Genomic DNA, 10,724 nt, shown 5'->3' with positions numbered 1-10,724 from the left:
CATGGAAAGGAGTATATCTCTTACATATTCACAGAAGATTATGCCAAGCAGGAATACTGCGTAGAAGACCTAAATTTCATTGGAATAACCTGACTGAGGAAGTGAAAAGGAAAGGATGGGAAATAGGAAAACATTTGAAAATAAGGCTGTTGACAGGCTGGAGAGGAAGGAGGAGATTGAAAATTTAAATTGTGCTACCTGAAACAATGTATTTTCATGGATACAAATATGTCTTTGCCTATTTAAAAAAGTACTAGTTACTATGAGGTAGGATTTATCCATGTCACTTATCATACAATATGCTTTAGGAGTTTAATTCCTGGGGACTTACATTGAAAGTTAGTGGTATGGTTATTTAAAAACTCATTAAAGACAATTTAAAAAGAGATAATTTCTCAGTGTAATTGTGTACTTTTCTCCATTTCCATTGCTTATATAGATATGTATTAGTTCTTACCATCTTTTAAATGATGTTTAGATACTTATAATAGTTTTTTTATGTGAGCATAGTTATAAATACATATGATAGTATAAAATAATACAAAGAATAGTGTACTCTACCTTACTTATCTGTTTGTAAATACTCATTTGTGTGTGTGTGTGTGTGTGTGTGTGTGTGTGTGTGTGTGTGTGTGTACTTTTAATGTGAGTGAGGCATGTGCCTTGAGAGTGTGGCGGTTGCCATGGCAACAGAAGCAAGCAGGTCTTTGTTACTTAAGGATGATGTCATTGCTGGATTCAGAGGCTAGCTGTAAACCACTTCTGATGATAACATACCTCCCTTTTTCTTATCATAGAGAGAAGAAAAAAGGGAAACAGGGAAAGCCAATGCTAAAAGGGAAATAGGGGCTTTAGACCTCTTAAACTGCTCCCTGCTGTCTAGGAGCATTATCAGTTTTCGGGTGTAGCTGACTTTCACCATCCGGGCCCAATTGATAGTTGTGTAAAAGGAACTGTTTGACTTTTTGGTTAGAAAATTTTGAATTTGTCTTTGAAGGAATGTGGAAACAAGATTAATGAGGCAGGGAGGAAATAGTAGGTCCAGGAAAATGGGGAGAAGAGGCATTAAGAAGGGCAGTATCCTATTTCCATGTAGGGTTTTGAAAAACCCAGGAATTGGAGGCCTCATGCTGTTCTCTGCATTTCTGGATGTCTGATTGCAGCTGATGAAATGTATTTCTTACTGCCCCAGATTTGTTGACATAGAAACAGCATTCTTCCTAGTGAAACAGACAAAGACCACCTTCTTTAGCTGTCAGGACATCTAGTCCATGTCTGTTCGGAAGCACAACTGCTGCCAAAGAATCGATCTTTTTCTGAATGATGATCATGGTTTCATACATTCCTTGGAAACGGTTGCAAGCTGGGATAAGAACTTCTGGTATAGGGTTAGGGAAGTCTTCGGCCCTGCTGTTCCAGTGCCAGCACCTGTAGCTACTCCTGCAGCAACCAGGAATGGCACAACCTGCAGTGCCCTCTTATGCTGGACAGGTATGTCAAAAACTGGAATTGGTAGAGATTCTTTGCCATGTACTACTCCTAGTTCAGGGAAGGAACACCAGTGTGCAAACTCCTCCTGACCAGCTGGCAGGTAGGTGATGATATATACCAGTGCCACAGAGAATTGACGTGTTTTGGACTGCAGGGCACTGCAGCAGAGATGGGGTATCAAGGATGGTGGATCTATTGCAGTCTAGGGAACTGAGTTTTCCTTCAGAACATGTCCTGGATTTCATAAAACTGTCAAACCAATAAGAGGGATATAAAGAAGTATGGGGCGATGGCAGTATCGGAGTCAGGGCAGCTGATAAAAGCTGAGGTAAGGTTATTGGGCAGTATCACTAGAGAGGCTGTAATGGGCAATTGTGAATTAGTTTCAGGGGAGTACTGCATAGCTAGCAGTCTTTAAAGTGACCAGGATGGGTGCCATAAGGAGTTGGTACACCAAGGTCTGGGTCTGAATCAAAAGGCTAAATGACAAGTTAGTACCATTTGTGAGGGGGGATGTCAAGGACATAAGGACCCTGGAGGAGTGTTTGATTATTTCTCTTATTTTTCCAATATCTAGAGTTTGGGAAATTGGACAAAATTTCTCTGGATGTGGATAGAACTCACTGGAGACCCTGCTTGGTTTTTACATTAGAGCTTACCAACAACTCCTGTTTTCTACCTGGGATTCCATGGGTCTGGTATATAGAAGAAAAAGGTCTTGCATTGCTGACAGAAGTGATTGGTCCTTGATCCTAACATATGTATCTGGAACGACCAATATGGGCAACCCCCATATTTGTCTGGCCATTTTTTGCAATCATCAGGTCAAAGAGGAAGCAAACAAAGAGAACATAATATGTAGAAGGAATGACAGATATAGGGATGGCAGCAATTTGGATTGGCTCCCAGCATGGAGCAGTTTCCTGGTCCTATTGGGAAAGTCTGTTTGTTATCAGTGGGAATTCCTTGAACCTCGAATCGCTAGATGTAAGTGATACCATGGATGGAAACGATCAGATGAGAAGCCCAGGTCTATTCCAGTGGAGTGGAGCGCAGATGCTAGAGTGGAGTCTCATTCTTCTGGGATTGGGGACAAGGTGGGTGTTCTCAACATCTTTTGGAGCTTAAGAGAGCAGGGTCCATGAAGAGCCCTACCATTTAGGAGAGACAGCTAAGAGAAACTGATCTGGAGGAGACAGAATAACTTGGTCTCATTGTTGATAGGTAGTGGACAGGAGACACCGTGTGGCCTTAGTCAGTGGTGGTCAGTAAAGTTCCATAGGAGAGAAAGGGGGTGACAAAGTAATGGGGTAAGTCAATGCTCTAGGAGGGGAGCACATTTACTTGAAAGACCAGGAATTAGTACTGACATCCATACATGAGTTTGAAAGGTGAGACAAAGAGAGGTCACTTGGGGAGAGCTTGTAGCCTTAAATGAGCCAGAGGCAGGAGTTTTGTCCAATCAAAGTTCCTGTGACAGTTTGACAAGAGTGGTTTTTAGGGAGCAGTTAGTTCTTTCTACCTTACCTGAAGATTGAGGGTATGGAATATGAAAATGCCAGGTAATGTCTAGGGTCTTAGACAGAATTTGAGAAATTTGGGAAGTAAATTCGGAACCATTGTCTCACTGAAGGGAGGCTGAGACACCAAATTGAGGATGATCTCTTGGAAGAGGAGCTCAGAAACTGTCTGAACCCTTTTGTTAGTTGTGGGATATGCCTCCACCCACCCTGAGAATGTGTCAATCAAAATTGGAGGTACTTGGCACATTTGGCATGTGGGTAAAGACAAGTTGCCAGTCTTTTCCAGGAAGGGAACCTCTGGCCTGATGGGTAGAAAAAGGGGTGCTACAATACCAGAGGTTGAAGTCTGACATTTGACAGACTTTGGAAGAGGCAGTGATGGATTTTAAAAAACTTAAGTCCTTAGGAGTAGGCTTCAGGTGGGTTTTAACAAAATAAGACAATGCCTTGCTGTTAGGATGAAAGATGTTTCAAAGATAGGACAGAGTTTGATGAGTGTTAGGGAGTGAGAGTGGGGATGTGGGTTGCAGTGTAAGAATGTCCTGGAGAGGGTGAGACAAGTGTAGGCCCCTAAGGGCCGCAGCTCTGACTGTCTCTTCAGCTCTGTTGTTTCCCTTGGAGACAATAGAGTCATTCGCAGGTGGGATCTGCAGTGGACAAATCCAATAGCTGTGTGAAGATGGGAGGCCTTTAGCATGGCCATAATTTGGTTTGCATTAGTTACTGATCCTCCTTTAGTCACAAGTACCCCATGCTCCTTCCAGTTAATGGCATGGGTCAGGATGATATGGAAAGCATGTTTAGAATCTGTGTAGATGTTGAGGGTATGTCCCTGTGCCAGTTGAAACGCATGGATAAGGACTACTACTTCAGCCTGTTGATTGGTGATATGAGCAGGAAGGGCCTGTGCCTCAGTGTCTGACACTATGGGGTAGCTGGCTCTTATGGCTCCTTCATGTAGAAAGGAGCTTCCATCTGTATACCAGGTACAGACGGTCTGAGGCAAATTGCCCTCCTGTATTTGTGAAGGGTGAGGTAATAATTCCTCTAAGGTTTTAGTGCAGGGGTGAGATAAGGAGTGGTTAGTATTTGGTGGAGAAAGAAGATTGGAAAGGTGGGTGTGATTGAAGGGTTAGTGTGGAGTCTTCTATTAGTGCTACCTGAAGAGAAAGAACCTTGGAGGGAGGTAGATTCTGTAAACCTTTAAAAGGTAGGAGCTGTGACATGTTATAAGAGGAGAAGACCATTATAGGCAACCCAAATGTTAGGTTTTCTTATTCTTGAATAAGGAGTTCAGCAGCTGCTAAGGTACAAACACAAGGTGCCATCCCTGCATGGTTAGATCTAGTTTTTTTGACAGGTATGCTACAGGTACAAAGGAGGGTCCCAGTTGGTGACCGAAATTCCCAAATGTTGGTATCAGGAACTGCTTTTGCCTCCAGCAATGATGTCATCTGGTCACCTGAGCATCTGTTGTCAAGGCAACGGTCATCCATTTCCAGCATACATTTCATGTTAGAGTTACACCACATTTCACATAAAAGGCAGATCCTTTCTGCCCTCTTCCACTTGTCTCTCCTCTCTTCCTTTTTTCTCCTCTCTTTCTTTCCTACCTCTCTTCACCCCTTGGCCTTTGTCTCTACCATTCCAATAAACCTCTCCACGTGGAGCCCTGTTGGCCTGGTGTGGTTTGTCCAGGCATGAGACATAGAGCCTCTCTGTAAAAGACAATGTAGAAGGTGGTATGTGTATGGCTGCTTAAAAAGACAACCAAAAGCCATCAGTGGCTGAACAAAGAGGAAAGTGAAAGGAAATGGATTCATGGGAATTCAATCAACCTGATAACATTTTACATTTTATGCCCAGGTTTCCTGCCATAGTAGAACAGCCTATAGTATAGTTGGTGACCTCCAAAGGAGCTGGGAGTTGGGTTGAATCTTGTGAAAAGATCAAATACAGAGAACTCATTCTGAACCGTACAGATCCCATAGGATGCTTTATGCTAAGAAATATAATGTCAGTGCTGGAATATTGTTATTGGTTAAAACTTAGGCTTTAATACCAAAGTACTCATTTTGGTTCAAACTGAATTCGAACACCTGCAGGGTGAAATACCGAAGAAGGCACCATCCCATATTACCCCATGTATCAGCAGGTCACATGGCACCAATGGGTCATTTGTCCCTGGTGGGCTGTTCTCATCTTGACAGACTTTCTGGCCTGTAGCTCCAGAAATCTCTTCACCCAATTAGCTATGTCACCTTAGAAAGTCACTACCATGACAAACCTCAGATTCGAGCATCCAAATTTATCGGCTGGTTGGGGGGTGGGGGTGGGAGTGGGGCTGTACCTATCTCTGGAAAACAGTTGAGAAGCTGTGTGAAGGCAAACACAACGCAAACTTAGTTTAGAATCAACAGGTAATTCAATCACTGAGTACAACTACTAACATCCTTATTAGTAAGCCATAGTAAATGAAATCCTTCAGTGGCTGATCCTGACTGATCAGAAATCTAAGTGGGAGGCTCTAGTTCATTATATCACCTACCTCAAGTTCTCCCACAATCCAACAATCCACAGGTCCCTTTTCTCATCCTCTCTTTCTCCCTCCAACCTGGAAGTCTAACCTGGAAGTATATGTCCAGTGATTGGTGCCCTGAAATCTTTATTCATTAAGGAAAAGACCTTGCCGCAAACAGCCACCATATCAAAAACTAATCCAGAAGAAATAAGCATGAGGATGGTTGATGTGGATACCACAGGTCACATGGTAAGGTGGAAAGAGAAAAGAAGATAAGTCTTGGATGCTTCTGATCAAGGTAGCCTTGACTACTCAGTGGTAGTAGCAATAGAGGCTACCCAGGACAAGGTAAGGGGTGAGAACATACACATGAAGTTTTCCTCTGACTTTCACATGTGTTTCCACACAAAAGGGTGTGCATTCACACATAAATATATACACATCACACACATGCCAAACACACACACACACACACACACACACACACACACACACTCACACACACACAGACCACACACATTTATAAAGACAGATGTGCAAAAAACACACCTAACCCGTGGGTATATACCAGCCACACTTGTATATGTGTATATATGTAGGCATGTGTGTACATATGTCTACTTGTATATTGTAAAATGTTTTTGAGTAATTTAGCAAACATGTAACTTATTTACATGTGTATATACATGTCTGTCTGACACACAGTTAGATACACATAATAAATGCATAGGTTCTTTGTATATTTGGTTTTGTCATGGAGTATATTGATTTCTCCATCTTTGTTAATTGACAGTTTTGCTGGATAGAGTAACCTGGATTTGTGTTCTCTTAGGGTCTGTATGACATCTGCCAAGGATCTTCTGGCTTTAATAGTCTCTGGTGAGAAGTCTGGTGTAATTCTGATAGGTCTGCCTTTATATGTTACTTGATATTTTCCCTTACTGCTTTTAATATTCTTTCTTTGTTTTGTGCATTTGGTATTTTGACTATTATGTGATGGGACAGATTTCCTTTCTGGTCTATCTATTTGGAGATCTGTAAACTTCTTGTATGTTTATGGGCATGTCTTTCTTTTCTTTAGGGAAGTTTCCTTCTATAATTTTGTTGAAGATATTTACTGGACATTTATGTTGGAAATCTTAGCTCTCTTCTATACCTACTATCCTTAGGGTTGATCTTTTCATTGTGTCTTGGATTTCCTCAATGTTTTGGGTTAGGAGCTTTTTGCGTTTTACATTATCTTTGATGGCTGTGTCAGTGTTTTCTGTTATCTTCTGCCGATGAGATTCTCTCCTCTATCTCTTGATTTCTGATTGAAAATACATGTGTTTCTGACACCTGATCTCCTTCCTTCTTTTTCCATCTCCAGGGTTGTCACCCTTTGTGCTTTCTTTATTGTCTCTATTTCCATTCTAATTCCTGGATGACTTTGTTCAATTCCTTTACCTGTTAGTTTGTGCTTTCCTGTAGTTCTTCAGGAGATTTCTGTGTTTCCTTCTTAAGGGCTTCTATTCCTTACCTATGTTGTGCTGTACTTCTTTAAGATAGGTATTTATGTCCTACAAAGAATAATAGATTGAAAACTCAAACACAAGGAGGAAAACTAACCCTAGAAAAAGCACAGAAGTAATCTTCTTGCAACAAAACCAAAGGAAGAGAAATACACAAATATAATACCACCTCTAACATCAAAAAATAACAGGAAACAGCAATTCCTATTCTTTAATATCTCTTAATATCAATGGACTCACTTCCCTAATAAAAAGACATGGACAAACAGAGTGGATACTTAAAGAGGACTCAGTATTTGCTGCAAACAAGAAACACACATAAGTGACAATGACAGACATTACCTCAGAGTAAATTGCTGGAAAATAATTTCCCAAGCAAATGGTCCAAAGAAAAAAGCTGGAGTAGCCATTCTCATATCAAATAAAATCAACTTTCAACTAAAAGTTTTCAGAAAAGAAAGGAAGGACACTTCATATTCACTGAAGGTAAAGTCCAACAAGATGAACTCTCAGTCCTGAATATCTATGCTCCAAATGCAAGGGCACTTGCATGTCACACAATAACAGTGGGAGATTTCAACACCCCACTTTCATTAATGAACAGCTCATAGAAACAGAAATTAAACAGAGACATAGAGAAACTAACCTAAGTTATGAACCAAATGGACTTAACAGATATTAATAGAACATTTCATCCTAAAACAAAAGAATATACCTTCTTACAACCTCATGGTACCTTCTCCAGAACTGACCATATAATTGATCACAAAACAGACCTCAACAGATATAAGATTGAAATAATTGTATGCATCCTATCAGATTACCATGGACTAAGGCCTGTTTTCAATAACAATAGTGACAGAAAGCTCCCGTATACATGGAAGCTGAATAACACTCTACTCAATGATAACTTGGTCATGGAAAAAATAAAGAAATAAATTAAAGACTTTTTTGGATTTAATGAAAATAAAGGTACAATGTACCCAAACTTATGGAACACAATGAAAGCAGTGCTAAGAGGACAACTCACAGCTCAAAAAGAAATTGGAGAGAGAGCATACATTAGCACCTTGACAGAACACCTAAAACCTCTAGAACTACAAGAAGCAAATGCACCCAAGAAGAGTAGAAGGCAGGAAATTGTATTAAACTCAGGGCTGAAATCAACCAAGTAGAAACAAAAAAGGAATATACAAAGAATCCACAAAAGTGGGAGCTGGTTTTTTGAGAAAATCAACTAGATAGATAATAAACCCTTAGCCTGGCTAACCGGAGGGCACAGGGTATCCAAATTAACAAATCAGAAATGAAAAGTAAGACATAACAAGAGAATCTGAGGAAATTCAGAAAATAATCAGATCCTACTACAAAAGCTTATATTCAACAATACAGGAAAATCTGTATTGAATGGATAATATTCTAGACAGATACAAGGTACCAAAGTTAAGGCAGGATCACACAAAGCATCTAAACAGTCCCATAAGTACTAAAGAAATAGAAGCGGTTATTAAAAGTCTCCCAACCAAATAAAGCCCAGGACCAGATGTGTTTAGTGCAGAATTCTATGAGACCTTCAAAGAAGATGTCATACCAATATGGTTCAAACTATTCCACAAAATAGAAAAAGAAGGAACACTACACAATTCCTTCTATGAAACCATAATTATGCTTGTTGCTACTAAATATTGGCTGCGCCCGTCCAGAAGGAGCACACCAAACCAATACCAACATGGTTCCATGTGGTGAGATCTAATAATTCCCTTATTAAATACAAGGGGAAGGGGCCAGAGAAAGAACAGAAAAGAGAGTGAGGGTGGAAGGAGTCTGCTTTTATTTGTACTGTGAGGTAAAGATGCCCAGGTGGAGGTGAGACTTGAGCCAAAACGTCTTCTGGGAATGTATGGTGTTACAGCTAAAGGCAACACTTGATACCAACAATGCTTATACATAAACCACACAAAAAAACAAGAAAGAAAGAGAACTTCAGAGCAATTTCCCTTATGAATATCAAAGCAAAAATACTCAATAAAATTCTTACAAACCAAATCCAAGCAACCATCAAAATAATAATCCATCATGATGAAGTAGATTTCATCCCAAGGATGCAGAGATGGTTCAATATATGGAAATACATCAATGTAATTCACTAGAGGGGCAGGCAGTGAAAGGTACCCTGATAGGAGATAGGTTGAATCCCCAGGACACTTAAAAGGGACTGCCGGTGCCTTCCCAATTTCCCAGGATAACAGGTCCCCCAAAGACCCCTTTACAGAGGTTTGAGACAGACCAGTCATACAGGGCAATGCTGCAAGCACTGCAGCACAGGTCATGTAGGCTCAAGACAGATCAGAGGTAGAGGCAGGACCACACCTACAAATAATATATGAGGAGGTCTTCCCAAGCTCTCAGGACAAAACAATAGGAAGTACCTTTTGTCAGACACTGACCCATTCACAAAACTATTTAAGCACAATGAAAGGCATGCAGGAATTATTCCATTGTCTACGTGCTTCTGTTATAAGAGCTGTTACTCTGCCACTTGGAGATGAGATCTGGTCTCCAGAAATCATCACTGCCAGAATCTCCCTTGCACTCCTCACTGGCTAGTCAGTCCCCTGCTGGTTCAGCCCAGCACAGGTAACCAAAGTGGCAGGCAGTGGGGGTAAGGAGAAGGACCGGCCTTTGGGGTGGCAAAAAAATGTTCCCCCTCCCTGCACGAGATCTTTCTCCCTTTACCTGTACCCACACAACTAGCCAGCCTGGTCAGAGATCACTGCAGAGAGCACTCTGGCACCAGAGCCCTACAATGTAGTGCTCGAACAATGATCAACAAAACTGCAGTGCAGGAAGGTGAGTCACCTCCCCCAACTCTGGAGACTAGCAACCTAATCTTTTCCTGCTGAGTTTTCAGTCAGCACCATCTCAAGCTTAGGTCAAGCTGAAGGGGCACATGAAGGGTCCTGGCCAGAGCTACTCTCTGGAGTTGGCTGAAGGTCCCTCTAGCCCCTGTCTAAATCCTGACAGCCTGCAAAACAGCCTGCAATTGGTTTTGGCAGACTCCCTATCTAACCTTGTAAAGCAGAAGACACTTAAAGCCACAGGGCACCTGCTCGTTTTTTAATCTGCAGGAAGGCTTAATGTTTTGGACTTCTGTGGAATCCCCCAAGGCTGATAGGCCAAGGGAATGTTCCCATTGGACAAACCATTTCTCCTCTTTTCTGTAACAGACAGTACACCGACATACACAAAAACACAATATTAAAAAAAAAAATTCCTCAGTTCCTGCACTCGCCCCCTCCCTTCCCCCCCCCGCCCCAGGCAGTGTTCTTGCAGCTTTCCACCCACCCTGTGGCAGTGTGGGGTAAGTGTGCTCAAACTTCTAAGTCCTGTATCACCTAGGGGATGTGCCCTGTGGCTGAGCTGATGCAGAAAACCCCCAAGGCTTCAAAGGAGACACTAAACAGACTGTCTGCTCCTCCCTCTCCCCCCAGGGCAGGACTCCATTAAAAAAACAAAGGAGCTTCCAACTGCCTCTTCCCTTACTCCATCTCCCCCCATCCAACTAAGGAGATCTGTCCTTAGAGGTAGTTGTTAAAACAGCCAACCAGATAAAGACCACATTAGGACAGAAGATTTCACCTATAAAGACAATGGAATACCCAAGGAGACCCAGAACCC

This window comes from Rattus norvegicus, chromosome 9 (assembly GCF_021556685.1).
Source record: "Rattus norvegicus strain SHRSP/BbbUtx chromosome 9, alternate assembly SHRSP_T2T, whole genome shotgun sequence".
Taxonomy (NCBI): domain Eukaryota; kingdom Metazoa; phylum Chordata; class Mammalia; order Rodentia; family Muridae; genus Rattus; species Rattus norvegicus.
Note: the sequence above shows the minus strand (reverse complement) of the source record.